The 16365-nt window shown below is 26.5% G+C and overlaps 1 pseudogene; it reads right to left on the bottom strand.

The window, feature by feature from the left end:
• Positions 1–6817: 6817 nt before the first annotated feature.
• The window catches only part of LOC107865632, a 20850-nt pseudogene continuing 11302 nt past the window's right edge, over positions 6818–16365 (bottom strand).

Here is a 16365-nt window from a genome sequence, read left to right as displayed (position 1 = left end):
TTATTTAATTATATAAAAAATATTAATTTAATATATACACCAAATTACTCATTTTAGTATGTAGGATTCTCCCAGAAGATTTGGTTCTCTAGCTCTTTATGAATTTAATTTTAATTTTATATTCCTTTTATCAGAGATATTTATAATAATTTATACATAAGAGATATTTGAAATAAAATTAAAGTTCGCTCAAAGCTTCAAACACTAAACTCTATTGAAGATCTCGAAATCATCACCAACCATTATACAATGATGTTAATGGAACTCACTAGAAATCTCTTGATTCTCTCCGTTTTAAAATAATTTATTTTAAATTAGTTATCTTGTTTTTGAAATCAAGAGAATATTATTATGTTCTTTAAATCATAATTAATAAGGTTGATTTGATAAAATAAACTTCTAGTAATAAATTTTTTATTAAAAAAAATATCAATTCAATAAGGATCAATTATTTTGAATAGAGGGAATACACTATATTACATTTTCCAATTATTAAAATCAAGGCAATTTGATCTCATATTTCAATTCAAGATTGAAACGGAATTTCAAGAATATTAGAAGAATTCTCCAATTTCATGATGACTATTAGATTGAGAACCATATATCAAAAGAATTGTTTGAATGTAACCACTTTTATCTCGAAATTTAATACTATAAATTTGAGTCATCAAAAAAGCATAAAAGGCGAAAAGCTTCAACAAAAAGATTAAAAAATAAATAGTGACTTGACTATAAAAAAATATTATCTCTAATTCCATCCCCCTTGATTAGTATTTTGGATATGACTTGATACTTATGGTTGTGTTGTCTTCACATTCATATTTTCTTCAATAAGTACAATAATATTCCATACCACCTTACAGTAATATTTGTTTAATTTAAAAAATTAATTATTTTGTGTCAATTTTATTTTGCTATGAAATAGTCTCGTCATTTCTTTATAAGTGCTCTTTTTGAGTTGCTAATTTTGTTTTCAAATATATATAAGTGCATGTTTAAGACTTCAAAAATACTTTGATCGTAATCTTCCTTATATGCTCTTAGATTTAAATATAGTAATCCATGTCAACTTAAAAAGAAGTGAGATTTCATTAGAGGTAAGTTGATAACGTTATCTTTAAATTTTTAGGAGTGAATAGTTTATTAAAAGATATACCTTAGTAAAAAAATAGCGCTTATTTATAAATGAATGAAAATACTATTCATTATTTAATGTATTTTTCAAAGGACTAAATTTACTATATTCAAAAAAAATATAGTAAGAAATTATCTTTATTATTTATTATTTATATTAAATTAATACTAAACATATAAATAAAGATAAACGGAAGAAGTAACTTAGAAAATGGAAATGCAGCAAACTCTGAATATATGGTTGAACTTTCTTTCTTGTAACATCATTGATTAACGCAGATATTATTGAATTTAATGAGTTCTTAATTGTACTCTATCCGTATGTTTTTACTTGTCATAATTTGATTTGACATATCAATTAAGAAAAATAATTAATAATATGATTATTTTATAATAATATTCTTATTAAATGATGTTTATATTGTCTTTTATTAATATGTCTAAAATGGAACCTCAAGACCAAAATGAGGTACAAAATAAAAAAAAGTGATTAAAATAGGCTATTTATTTAAAAAGTTACTAAAGTAGGCTAAACGTAATAATTTATTATGTTTTTTTACTTTTTTTAAACGGTCAATTAACGAAATTAACTTTTTAAAAAACGTAAGAAATTATTACATTTTACATATTTATTTGTAAAACGTAATAATTTCTTGCGTTTTGTCATAAAAATATATAAAACGTAAGAAATTATTATGTTTTACACGAAAATTGAGGTAAAAAAGACAATTATTTTTCACATCACTAAAAAATATCGGAAACAGCCTCCCAGACCTCACTATGTGGGAATACACTGGGTTTGTTGTTGTTGTAAAAATCATAGTATATATAAAATTTATACTATATTAAATATTTTTTAATTGAATACACATCTCGCTAAATAGTTAATAATTGTTAATTTTTATTCTCAATTCTTACATTTTGGAGTATGTTATGACTATAAAATTATTTATATATACGTTGTATGTTATGACTGAGAATTACATGTACAATAATCGATAATATAGATATAAAAATTATATCATACGTATTAATTAATTAAATAGGAATTGAAAATGACAAACTCAAACATATATAATAAAAATAATGTAAAAAAAGAAAAATCAGACTTAATACAACCAAACAAATGACCTCTAAATATATTACATGTGTCTTCCAATATACTTCTACTATTTATGTTAGTGTGATTAACATAAAAGAGCAAAAAAGGAAATGTGGGGACAATTTACAGCTATATCAATTTTTTAAGTTGGCGCATGTGCAAGAAAAAATTATTCAATTTTATTTTATTTAATCCCCATTTGATATACTCCTCAGGTGGCCCACGTGCAAAGGGGGGACAACGTAAGTTTTAGAAAATGTTACTTTTTTTTTTTTTTTTTTAGTGATGAGATAAATCATTATTTTTTTTATATTTTTTTTACGTTTTATATATTTTTCTGATAAAACGTAAGAAATTATTATATTTTATAAATAAATATATAAAACGTAATAATTTCTTATGTTTTTAAAAAAGTTAACTCGGTTAGTTGATTGTTAAGAAAAAAGTGAAAAACGTAATAAATTATTACGTTTAGCCTATTTTGGTAATTTTTTTAAATAAATGGCCTATTTTGGTCACTTTTTTTTTATTTTGTGGCTTATTTTAGTTTTGAGTTCTCTAAAATGACAAGTAAAAATAGAAATAAAATTAAGAAATTTATGACAACCACAAGTAAAAATGAAAGGAGAGAGTATAAGACAAAAGAAATAATATCCATGAGTTCCATATTTTCATTGTACACAAAGTTAATTGGAGTTGTATTAAATTTTGATTTCCTTTCATCTTTATTTCTCCAATTATACTAAAATTGACTATATGTTTCATTGTACTAGTTGTCTATTTTTACAAATCAAAAAGAGTTATTATTCTTTTCATAATAACTTGGTACTAGATAGCCACAGAGGGTGATAATAGTATTAGATAATCACATAAAGGTGATATTAGTTAAATTTAGTATAAGGTGATTTTAATAAAGTATATCTCCAATTAAAATTATCTAAAAGATAGAGACAAACATTCCGTATTCGTTCGAACTATGATCAAAGATACTTCGATATACTCCAACTTTATCAGAGTTCTATTACCTTTGAACTCAATTTTAGAATATTTTTATCACCTTTTTTTAACTGACGTGATACCTTTTTAGCTGACGTGACACATTTGACGTGAGCCTCATTTTTATATAATAAAAGTATCACATCAGTTAAAAAAGAGTGATAAAAATATTCTAAATATATGTACTTACTTTATGTCCAATAATATCGTCCTTTAATCTGTTGATTAGTGATGAAGCCGGAAGGACCAAAGAGTCATTTAAGATCCATTGGAAAGTCTCTTTGGCTACAAATTCCTCCATAACAATCAAACAAGTAACCACAACCATTGTAATGGCAATTGTTAAAGTTGCATTTGGAGTAAAAAGTATCACTTTTTTATAGTTAAGGTGTGTAATAGGTTACTTATAGAATTTAGGTATAGATTCGACTTTTTAACTATAATTTGGAGTGAAAATGATGCATTTTTCCTTTAATTCTTGATGATTGAATTTGATATGATAGGTTTTGAAGAGATGCAATAGAATTCATCTTGAAGTTTTGGCTCTAACAATAGTTATATCTCTACAAAAGATGACATACGTATAAGAAATTAATACTCGTCTGGATAATTATTTTTCCAATTGATTTCTAATTAAGAGTATTCACAAATTAAATTTTACTGTTCATAATTACACATCTAACTATAAGTGGGAATGAAGATAAGATGACATAATTACAAGCAATTAATACTCGTCTGGATAATTATTTTTCCAATTGATTTCTCTTAAGAGTATCACAAATTAAATTTTATTGTGCGTAATTTCGAATTCAACGTGATTTACTCTTTCATTTGTAATTGAATTACCGCTAAGCTAATTTAACTTGAATATGCTCTTTTTTAGTTTTAAGTTTTAACCAAGCCTCATCTAACAACAACAATAATATATCCAGTGTAATTCCACACGCCGGATGTAGGAAGGGTAGAGCGTATTCAGACCTTACCTCTACCTCGTATAGATAGAGAGACTGTTTATGAAAGGCTCTCAGCTTAAAAGAACATGTCAAACATTTTGAAACAAGGGGTAGGGATATGGGACTAAGTCTCAACTAAGTACTATACATATTATATTTTCCGTTTAGTGAAACTTTTGAATTCATAAAGATTAAATTCTAAATTTATCTCGTCGAGCAGAATAACATTAATATTGCATAGGACAAATAGAGAAGAGAAGCGATACCAGAAGACATGTAATGCCTTTGCTGTCTGACTAGTCTAAAACGAAGAGCAACAACGTAAAGATCGTCGTCATCATTTTCATTTTTATTTTGTTCGGACTCATCAAAAATATTCTGAATAGATGTTTTGATTTCATTTTCGAAATGATATCCCACTCCCAATCGTTGGATTGCATCAATCAAGACAAGTTTTTGTATACTATTATCAGGAGTTTCCACTAACATTTGCCTCACTTTTTCTTTCAACTCTTCAACTTCATCTTTTTCTTGGCTACTAATTTCCTGCCCAAAAAATTAATCGTTAGTATTGTTGTACATATTCATAAAATAGCAGCAAATGCAATACAACACCAATAACATATTCACCATAATTTTATAGGTAGAGTCTAGCAGGAGCGGAGTTTGAACCTCCTGAGTTTAAATCCTTGCTTCGCCTCTGAACTTTAGGAAGGGTATAGTTTACGCAAATCTTTACCTAACTCGTGGATATAGATAGGTTGTTTCCGAAAGAACTCTACTCAAATAATGCATATCAAACAATTTGAAAAAAAAAAAATACTACAAAAGTAAAGAAGACATATATGGCAAATAATAGGTTACATGACATTCAAAAAAGCAAGCAACAATAACAACAATATTATACCCAGTGTATTCCCACAAAGTGAGATCTGGGGAGGGTAAACTATACGCAATCCATACCACTACCTCAGACGAAGTAGAGAGGTTGTTTTTGATAGATTCCCGACTCAGGACATATAAAGCAACAATAACAATAGCCAAAAAACATATGATCTATAATTATGCACAATTACCGAAACACATATAACTACGGAAGGTAACAAAAATCGTAGGCTAAGAAACTACTTGACTAATGCTATTACTTTTGGTATGCACAGAGAAACAAATACGATACACCAAACTAACACGAAGCCTATCCCACAGAAAAACGAGACATATATGAGTGTATGTGTACATAACATACAGTGAGTTGAGGAGTGTAGGTGAGAAAATGTTCTGCAAAATGCATGTAACAACATAATTATATGTGCTGTAATTATCATTCTTATATTTTTACTATATATATGCGACAAGGTAATTTTATATTTTGTGTTTGTGAGTGGTGTGCATACTGTATTTATATATGTTTTGTTAAAACATTATTGTAAGTTTTTTGAAAGTTTTATTATTTCTTTAAATCGAATAATTAAGGTCCTAATTTTGCATCTCTAAGTAATTTTTTTTATTTTTTTTTTCAATCCTAGAGCCCTCAAATCAGTTAATCAAATTCAATGGCTAGCTAATGATTTGCAGTATGTGTATTATAAAATTATGCACTCCTAATTGAAAATCGAATCTTCTAAATGCTCACATTCAGTATTCATAATTACAAAAGTTGATATACCAAAATTTTGTTATCTAATTGTTATAATCTATGAATTCTATGTATGTGTACTTCATGAACATTAATAAAGAAAACAGAGAAAAGATGTAGAGAAGAAGAAGACGAGGGATTAGAGAAGAGATTAGAGAAAATGAATTTGTTTATTACTTCATTCAATTAGAATATATACACTGTTAAATTGACTGTTTGGCAGTAGATTAGGTAACTTAACTAACTAGTCAGACATGACTTAATATAGCTATAGAACCAATTTTATGTTAATCAATATATTTGGAACAAAACCGTTTGAGAGAAGATTAAGGGATGATTGATATATGTCATAACTGTAATTCCCTTTTTATGGGTATGTAATATATTTTCCATATATTAAAATTATTTTTTTCTTATTTTTAATCATTAAAAAACATTTTTTTTCCTTTTACAAATGATTTTTTGCTATAACTTGCAAAGTCGAAAGTACTGCTATAACTTACAATTTTCAATCTAAGGAACGTTATTTACGTTTTTCCTAGTAAAATAGTTGATCCTCTTCTAAAAAGTTTTTTTTTTTTAAATTTAGTTGTCCACCTGAAAACCAAATCACCTGTCTTCTTGGTTTGCAAGGCGCTTTTTTAAGTCTTATATCAACTTTTATATATTTCGTATATAATTATATTTAATCTGCATCGAATTTAACGTGTGCTAAAGCACCACAAAATTCCACAGGTCTGCTCCTGGGGCAAATCTAGATGCAACATTATATAACGACGAAAAATAACACGATCAATTCAAACACTATATTGATAGTTAAAACAATACAACAAGATACAATACAATACAATACGACACTTTACTAAAGAATACATAACAACTATCCAAATATAGAGTAAAGGAAATATGAGTGAAAAGACAACACACAGTGACAAGACTCCTGCAAACATTAATAGAATTAAAGCAGCAACATAAAAATTTGCTTCAAATGTACATTTATGATGTACTATAGAAAGAGTCCACAAACAGCATGGTGATTACATCTTTAAGGAAGCTTTGTGAATCATTAAAATCATCTTTTTGGAGAATATATACAAGGCGTGAAAGATTTAAGACAGGTTTCAGGACAAACGTTGGTACTTTAGTAGCACGTAAATACTCCACGTTTATGTCTTTCCATGCATTCGCGATTTGCCTCAATGCCTCATCACACGCCTCTTGTTCTGACGCTCCATATTCTTTCAGGTAGCACTCGATAAATGAAGCTCCATGTTCTCTTTGTTGTTCGTGCTGCATCAAATATAAGTATATTTTTGTGTGATGTTCAAACATAGAGTAAAGCATCTAATAACTTCCTAAACTATGATAAAATTTGCTACGGCACACTCCAACTTCATGAGGTCCTATTATCCTCTAAACTAAATTTTAATGAATTTGTCATTCTTTTTAACTGACGTGACACTTTTTGTCAACCTTTTTAGCTAACGTGACACCTTGAGCCCCATTTTATGTAATAAAGGTGTCACGTCAGCACAAAAGGGTGACAAAAATACGCTAAAATTGAGTTCATGGGGTCAGAGGCGGAGCGATCCCTTTGGTAGAAGGTTCATCCGACCCTCTTTGACAGAAAAATAGACTATTTATACATGATTAAAATTATTTTTATGTATCTATAGTACGTGCTGAACCCCCTTCGGCTAGATTTTCTTGAAATATTGAACCCCTTAATTGAAATCCTGGCTCCGCCTCTGCATGGGGTAATAGGACACTTGCGAAGTTGGAGTATGTCGTAGCAACTTTGGTCATAGTTTAAGAGGGTACTGAATGCTTATCTCTTAAACATATGTTTTATTCTGTTGCAATAGGTTATACACTTAAATGATCATGTAATTACTATGAGATTAATTGAAATTGTAATTATTAAATTAATTTGGCTATTACTAATAATGGCTTAATTTGCACCATTTCAAATAAAATTCGTCAATTGATCACTCTACTCAGAACAAACACACTAAGATAATCGTGTAATTACTATGAGAATAATTGAAATCGTAATTGAACTTATCAATTCATCTTTAATTTTAGTTATATCAATGTAGTTATTACTAATAATATCTTAATTTGAATCATTTCAGATAAAATTGATCAATTAACACTTTACTCAAAACGAATACACTTAGATGATCATGTAATTACTAACTATGAGATTAATTGAAATCACAATTAAAATTATCAATTCATCTTTAATTTTAGTTAAATTAATTTAATTATTACTAATAATTGCTTGATTTAATTATTTCATATAAAATTGATCAATTGATCATTCTACTTAAGACGAAACACTTAGTTAATCATGTAATTACTATAAAATTAATTGAAATTGTAAGTCAACTCACTAATTCATCTTTAATTTTTGTTAAATCAATATAGTTATTTCTAATTATGGTTTGGTTTTAATAATTTCAAATAAAATTGGTCAATTGATCACTCTACTCAGGATGGACACACTTAATTGATAGTGTAATTACCATGAGATTAATTGAAACTGTAATTGAACTTATTAATTCATGTTTAATTCTAGGTAAATAAATTTAGTTATTACTAATATAATGGCTTAATATGAATCAATAGATGACTAACATGTTGCAAATGGTGAGTAATCTGTTGAAAATGACTAAACAGATAAAGACATCTGTTGGAAATGACCAAACAGATAAAGACATTTGTTGGAAATGATCAAACAAATATAGACATATGTTGCAACAGATGACTAACCTGTTGCAATAAATGATTCAGCTATTGAAAATTATCAAACAAATATAGACATCTATTGCAACAGATGACTCATCTGTTGAAAATTATCAAACATATAGGATATATGTTGGAAAATAATTTAAAATACTAAAGCTTAGATGTTTTTAAGAGAACTCAAATGTTTGTCCCCTTGTCTTAGGTCTTGTCTTTAATTTTAGTTAAATCAATTTAGTTATTACTAATAATTGCTTAATTTGAATTATTTTAAATAAAATTTATCAATTGATCATTCTATTAAGGAAGAATACATTAATTGAAATTGTAAGTGGACCTATCAATTCATCTTTAATTTAGTCAAAATTAATTTATTTATTACTAATAATGACTTAATTTGAATCATTTGAAATAAAATTGGTCGATTGATCACTCTCCTCGAGACGAATACACATAGTTGATCATGTAATTACTATGAGATTAATTGAAATTGTAAGTGAACTTATCAATTCATCTTTAATTTTAGTTATATCAATTTAGTTATTACGAATAATGGCTTAATTTGATTCATTTCAAATAAAATTGGTTAATTGATTACTCTAATCATGACGAATACAATTAGTTGATAATTTAATTACTATGAGATTAATTGAAATTGTAGGTTCATCTTTAATTTTAATTAAGTCAATTTAGTTATTACTAATAATATCTTAATTTGAATTATTTCAAATAAAATTGGTCGATTGATCACTCTACTCGGGAAGAATACACTTAGTTAGTCATGTATGAGATCAATTGAAATTGTAAGTGAACTCATTAATTTATGTTTAATTTTAGTTAAATCAACATAGTTATTACTAATAATGACTTAATTTGAATCATTTAAAATAAAATTGGTCAATTAATTATTCTACTAAGGATGAAACACTTAATTGATCATTTAATTATTGAGATTAATTGAAATCGTAATTGAACGTACTAATTCATCTTTAATTTTAGTTAAATCAATGTAGTTATTTCTAATAATGGTTTAATTTGAATTATTTCACATAAAATTTGTCAATTAATCATTCCACTCAGTATGAAACACTTAATTGATCATGTAATTACTATGAAATTAATTGAAATCATAATTGAACTTACTAATTCATCTTTAGTTTTAGTTAAATCAATATAGTTATTTCTAATGATAACTTAGTTTGAATCATTTCAAATAAAATTGATCAATTGATCACTCTACTCAGGACGAACATACTTAGTTGATCGTATAATTACCATGAGATTAATTGAAACTGTAATTAAACTTATTAATTCATCTTTTATTTTAGTAATCAATTTAGTTATTACTAATAATGACTTAAAGTGAATCAATAGATGACTAACATGTTATAACAGATGCGTAATCTGTTGGAAATGATCAAACAAATAAAAACATCTGTTGAAAATGACCAAACAGATATAGACATCTGTTGCAACAAATAACTCACTTGTTGCAACAACTAATTCATCTATTGAAAATTATCAAACAGATATCGACACCCGTTGCAACAGATAACTAAGTTGTTGCAACATATGACTCATCTGTTGAAAATTATTAAATAGACCAAATATGTGTTAAAAAGCAATTTATAATACTAAAGCTCAATATTTTTTAGGAGAACTCAAACGTTTCCCCCCTTGTCTAAGATCTTGTCTTCAATTTTAGTTAAATCAATTTAATTATTATTAATAATTGCTTAATTTGAATCAACAAATGACTAACTTGTTATAAGCATTTATTGCAACCGATGACTAACTTGTTGCAATAAATAGGTGATCTGTTGAAAAATAATTAAAATACTAGGTAACTCAAACATTTTTAGGAGAACTAAAATGTTTGTCCCATTGTCTTAAAGACTTGTCTTTAATTTTAGCTAAATCAATTTAGTTATTACTTATAATTGCTCAATTTGAATCAACAGATGACTAACATGTTGCAATAGATAATTCATCTGTTGGAAATTATCAAACAGATAGAAAAGCTATTATAATAGATGAGTTATCCATTAGAAAACAATTAAAATACTAGGGAAATTAAATGTTTTTAGGAGAACTCAAACGTTTGTCCCTTCAATCCTTTTGCATTTGATGTATGATACACTATTTTTGTCTTCTTTACCCGTTTCATGAAATTTTTCATGTGTTTCACTTATTCGTTGTGCCTTTGTTGAAATTTTTAGAATTTTTTTAGGTTAAATTTTGTTCGTACATCACTTGGACATTACTTCATAGGTGATTTTGTAACTATAATTATAATTTTTGTTGAATTTTTTATTTGGTATATTTGCTACTATTACAATGGATAGAACCTGCAACATGAATTCAATATATGAGTCATTTATTGCAACAAGTGAGTAATCCGTTGCAACATATGACTAATCTGCTGCAGCAGATGACCCATATGTTGGATTCATGTTACAACACTATAATACAAATCCAACAGATGAGTAATCTGTTGCAACAAATTAGTCATATATGTTGCAACAGATTATTCATATGTTGCAACAGATTAGTCAATATGTTGCAACAGATTAGTCAATATGTTGCAACAAGTTACTCATCTGTGCAATAGATTACTCATCTGTTGGATTCACGTTACATGTTTTATCTACTGTTGAAAAAACAGCAGTAGCAGATACACCCAGATGAGAAATTCAACTAAAAATTATAATTTTACTTACTAAAATCACCTATAAGTAATTCCCAAGTGATATACGAATAAAATTTGACCTAAAAAATTTGATCAAGTAGCAATAGTAGCGGTAACAATAATGTTCAACAACAAGAAGATGATGAATATGAACAAGAAGAGATGATAATGAAGAACAAGATGATGATAATGAAGAAAAGATGATGAATAAAGCAACAACAATAATGAACAACAAAAATCACGAAGAGAGAGAAAACTCCAATAAATGAGAAGAGAGAGAAACGTGCCTTTTTTTCTCTCCATTTCTAGTTATATTAGGTTTTACATTGGATCAAAGTATAAATTAAAAAACTTGTGGGTTATTTTCAAACTTTTCTTATTTTCTTAATCCTTAATAAAGTAATTGTCACCCCCACTCAATTATTAAGACTTGTGTCACCCGTACTTCATTTTAAAATCCTTTTGTCACCTAGAGCCCAAGGCCCCTAATAACTTGACCATGCTATAAGTCCAAACAACATAGTTGGTCCTCTTGCCAAAAATGTTTGTTTCATTTTAATTGTTCGAATTTGAAAATCAAGAGAAGTTTATTGTATTTTTTCAATATTATCCCTATCATTAAATGACTATATAAAATTTATATAATTAAATTTATATTTTTAATACATAAATAATAGAGCTACTTCAACAAAATAAATTTCTATTAAATATTTTTTTAAGAAAAATGTCAAGTCAATAATTTTCGAACTAAAACGAAAGTACCTTTGAGTCACTCGAATAATAATGACACTATAATTTATTAATCAGATATAGAAAAGGTAACTACTCCATATTATTAATACAATTTGATTTACTAAAATGAGTAATATCTGATACATCTTTCTAAAACTAGCAATATTTGGCACGTCTTGAGTATCATATTAACTGTCTAGTACTAAAAATATTTATTTCAAGTTATTTGTCATTTATAAAATTTAAGAGAGAATTAAAAAAATATTTTTTATTTTATTCTTACAATTTATTTCTTTTTGAAAGTGTAAATAAGTTTGTAAATTTTCAAAAATATTTCTAAAGAGCTAAATTAGTAAAATAATTTGTTTTATTTATGATTTTTAAGAGAAAGAAAAGTGAATAATTAATATGGGATGGAGAGTGTTCCTTAAAATTTTGTAGTATCATATCAGGTCTTTTAGTGAAACAAAACTATTTTAAAAAATTCATATTACCACAATGGAAAAGGGCCAACAATTCTGAAGTATTTGAAATAGGACAATTATATCCTTCGTTAGTTTTTTAGCTTAAAAATACTCCTCGCTCTAATAGAATGACACCAAGTATGTCACGTGATCAAAAAAGGCCCCATGACCTCTTCACGTCAATGCCCATGGAAAAAATCATTCCATTTAATACCCTTAACCATAATCGTTGCCTTCTTCTTCTTCATCTTCGAGCATCAATTTCTCGACAAAAACTCACATTCTTCGACCACAATTCGAAAATCTTGGATGTTGTTTGACATCTCCTTTATACTTCACCAACAGAACTAGATATGATTGAACTTGAGAAATTGATGCTCGAAGATGAAGAAAAAGAAGCAATGATGATGGTTAGTGATATTAATTGAGTGATTTTTCACGGTTATGTGGTGTTTCTTATTCACGTGATGTGTTTGCTGTCATTTCGACAGAGGAATATTTTTAAACAAAAAATTTAACGAAAGAATATTTTTGAGTCAAAAAATTAATGAAGAGTATTTTTGCTATATTTCGTATAGTTTATGAGTATTTTTAGTATCAGATCAGATCTATAGATGAAATAGAAGCATTTTAAAATTTTCATATTTTCATATTATCATAATAATCATTTAGTATTACTTCCTTCGTATATTCTTATTTGTTCATGTGACTAAAAAATAAATGTACACAATATTTGTTTAGTTTGTAGAACCATGAACACAGTTGCTATTTTGGTTTGATTTTAATTAAAATCGAGTCAAATTAAATTATGAACATCCCTAAATATAATAGAATTATTTATATTATTTATTATTTCTTTAAAAATGTATCAAATTAATAGTGAACAAATAAAAATAGAAAATCATATAATATAAGTTGGGTGTGGTGTAATTGTTGAAATACTCCATTTTTAAAATTTTAGATCTACATTCTATATGCATACCACATGTGGCAGGCATGGGCGGATCTATATGTAATTTAGGGGTTTTGAATCTTCTTTCGTTGAAAAATTATTCTTATATATATAGGATCAAAATTTTAATTTACTGTATATATGTTAAGTACTGAACCCCCTTGACACAAGGCTAAAGCTTGATTCAGTGATGAAGGGGTGCAAAATTCCTCAATCCGTGTGGGTTCGAGTTTGAATAGCATTGTTTTTTCTTCAATCTTTTATATTAGCTTTTGTATTAAATCCCCTGTTACTTTCTTGCTCTATTAGGTTTTGTCCCCAGTACAATTCTGGTAACTTATTGTACTATTTATGTAGTTTTTAAATATGTAAATTATTTTTAAAAAGTTTAAAGATTGTATGTTTGAGCGCATGATCAAAATAAAGAAGTTTAACTTCCTCGTTTTGTTGTTCATGTTGAGGTAGAGTTGAACTTTGTCTGGCTCGCTCAAATCAAATGTGACCCGCTTATATCTTATCTGACTCGCTTATTTTTAAGGTCCTGTTAACGTGCTTAGTTATTTTGTAAACCCTTTTAATAGAAATTCTGGCTCCGCCACTGGTGGCACGACACAATATTTTTAACAAATTTTTGTGGATTAAAATTTACATACATTTGATATATATATTAAGTCAATACATGTATATTATGTGTTTAAATTTAAAATTTAGGTTACTTATTCATGATTAGTTAACATATATTTTACTTAATTTAATTATTTAACTATATAAAAAATATTAATACCAAATTACTCATTTTAATGTAGGATTCTCTCAGAAGATTTGGTTCTCTAGCTCTTTATGAATTTATTTTTAGCTTTATATTCTTTTTATCAGAGATATTTATAATAATTTATACATAAGAGATATTTATTTTTATACATAAATATATAACGTAAAAATAAAATTTTACACTTAAACAAATTGAGAAGTGACATGTGGCGAGAAAAGTTGGTCAAAGTTGATGTCAGATCTTCAAAATAATTGTTCCTCTTCTAAAAAAAATTGTTTCATATTAGTTTTGGAGAATACTATTATATTCTTCAAATCATAATTAATAAGGTTAATTTAATAATAAATTTCTAATAATTTTTTTTTTAAGAAAAATGTCAATTTAATAAGGATCAATTATTTTGAAATAAAGGAAATACACGATATTATATTTTCCGACTATTAAAAGAGTTCTCTATTTTCGTAATGACCTTTAATAAGAGTTCTCTATTTAAAAGGCCGACAAAAAAGATTGCTTGAATGTAACCATTTTCTATCTCCAACTTTAATATTATAAGTTTGAGTCAAGAAAGCTTCAAGAAAAACATTTAAAATAAGTAGTGAAATGACAATATAAAAAATATTATCACTAATTCATCCTCCTTGATTAGTATTTTGGATGACTTGATACTTATGGTTGCGTTGTCTGCACATTATATTTTCTTCAATAAGTACAATAATATTCCATACCACCTTGACCTTAGTGTACGTGTCAACCATAAAGATTGCATTTATAATATGGTAATTATTACTCTGTATAATAATGTTTTTCATTTTGAAAAATTGATTAATAACTAATTATTTTATGTCAATTTGAAATAATCGCTTCATTTCTTTATAAGCTTTCCTTTCGAGTTGTTGATTTTGTTTTCAAATATATAGAAGTGCATGTTTAAGATTTCAAAAATACTTTGATCGTAATCTTCCATATATGTCCTTGGATTTAAATATAGTAATCAATGTCAATATGAAAAGAGATAAATTTAATTAGGGATAAGTTGGTAATGTTATTTTTAATTTTTAGAAGTGAGTAGTTTATTAAAGGAGCAATTAGCCAAAAATAGCGCTTATTTAGAAATAGAAAAGTACTATTCATTACCTAATGCATTTTTTAAAATACTAAATTTACTATATTCAAAAGAAATATAGTAAAAATTATATTTATTATTTGTGTTAAATTAATACTGAACAGACAAATAAAGATAAACGGAAGAAATAGCTTAGAAATGCAGCAAACTCAATAATTGAATTTAATGAGTTCATAATTGTACTCCCTCCGTATATTTTTATTTGTCACAATTTGACTTGACACACTCATTAAGAAAAATAATTAATAATATAATTATTGTATAATAATATTCTTATTAAATGATATTTACATTGTGTGTTAAAATTGATTTGGAGAAAAAATAATTAATATTAAGAATAAAATAAAAAAATTATATTTTCTTGATATGTTCAAAATGACAAGTAAAAGTAGAAATATAATTCAAACATTTATGATAAGTAAATGCTAATGAAATGAGTATAAGACAAAGGAAATAATATACATGAGTTTCATATTTTCATTGTTCAGGATGTTAATTGGAGTCGTATTAAAATTTTGCTTTCGGTTCATCTTTATTTCTCCATCTCCTAAACTAAAATTGACTATATGTTTCATTGTACCAAAAAGAGTGTTACAAATCAATTAATAGTGTTACTTCCTCTATTTTATTTTATGTGTCGTTATTTTCTTTTTGATCAATCTCAAAAAAATATCATATTTTTTTAATTTGATAATTATTTAATGGTATCATCCCCATTTTATCCTTAGTGTATCCTACTTTATAAAAAAAGACAATTACAAAGTAAACTTTAAGAGAAACAATTTTATAAACTTTACAAAATCATCATTTATTTCTTAAACTATGTGCCCGGTCAAATAACGCTACATAAAATGAGATGGAGGGAATATTATTTTTTTCATAGGGTGATATTAGTAAATTTAGTATAACGTGAGTTTAATAAAGTATATCTCTAATTAAATTTTTCTTAAAAGATAGAGATAAACATTCAGTGCTTCCTTAAACTATGATCAAAGATGCTATGACACACTCCTGAACTCAATTTTAGAATATTTTTATCACCCTTTGTACTGATGTGACAT

This window comes from Capsicum annuum, chromosome 3 (genome assembly GCF_002878395.1).
Source record: "Capsicum annuum cultivar UCD-10X-F1 chromosome 3, UCD10Xv1.1, whole genome shotgun sequence".
Lineage (NCBI taxonomy): Eukaryota > Viridiplantae > Streptophyta > Magnoliopsida > Solanales > Solanaceae > Capsicum > Capsicum annuum.
The sequence above is the reverse complement of the archived record's forward strand: the minus strand, read 5'-3'. Positions and strand labels throughout refer to the sequence as shown.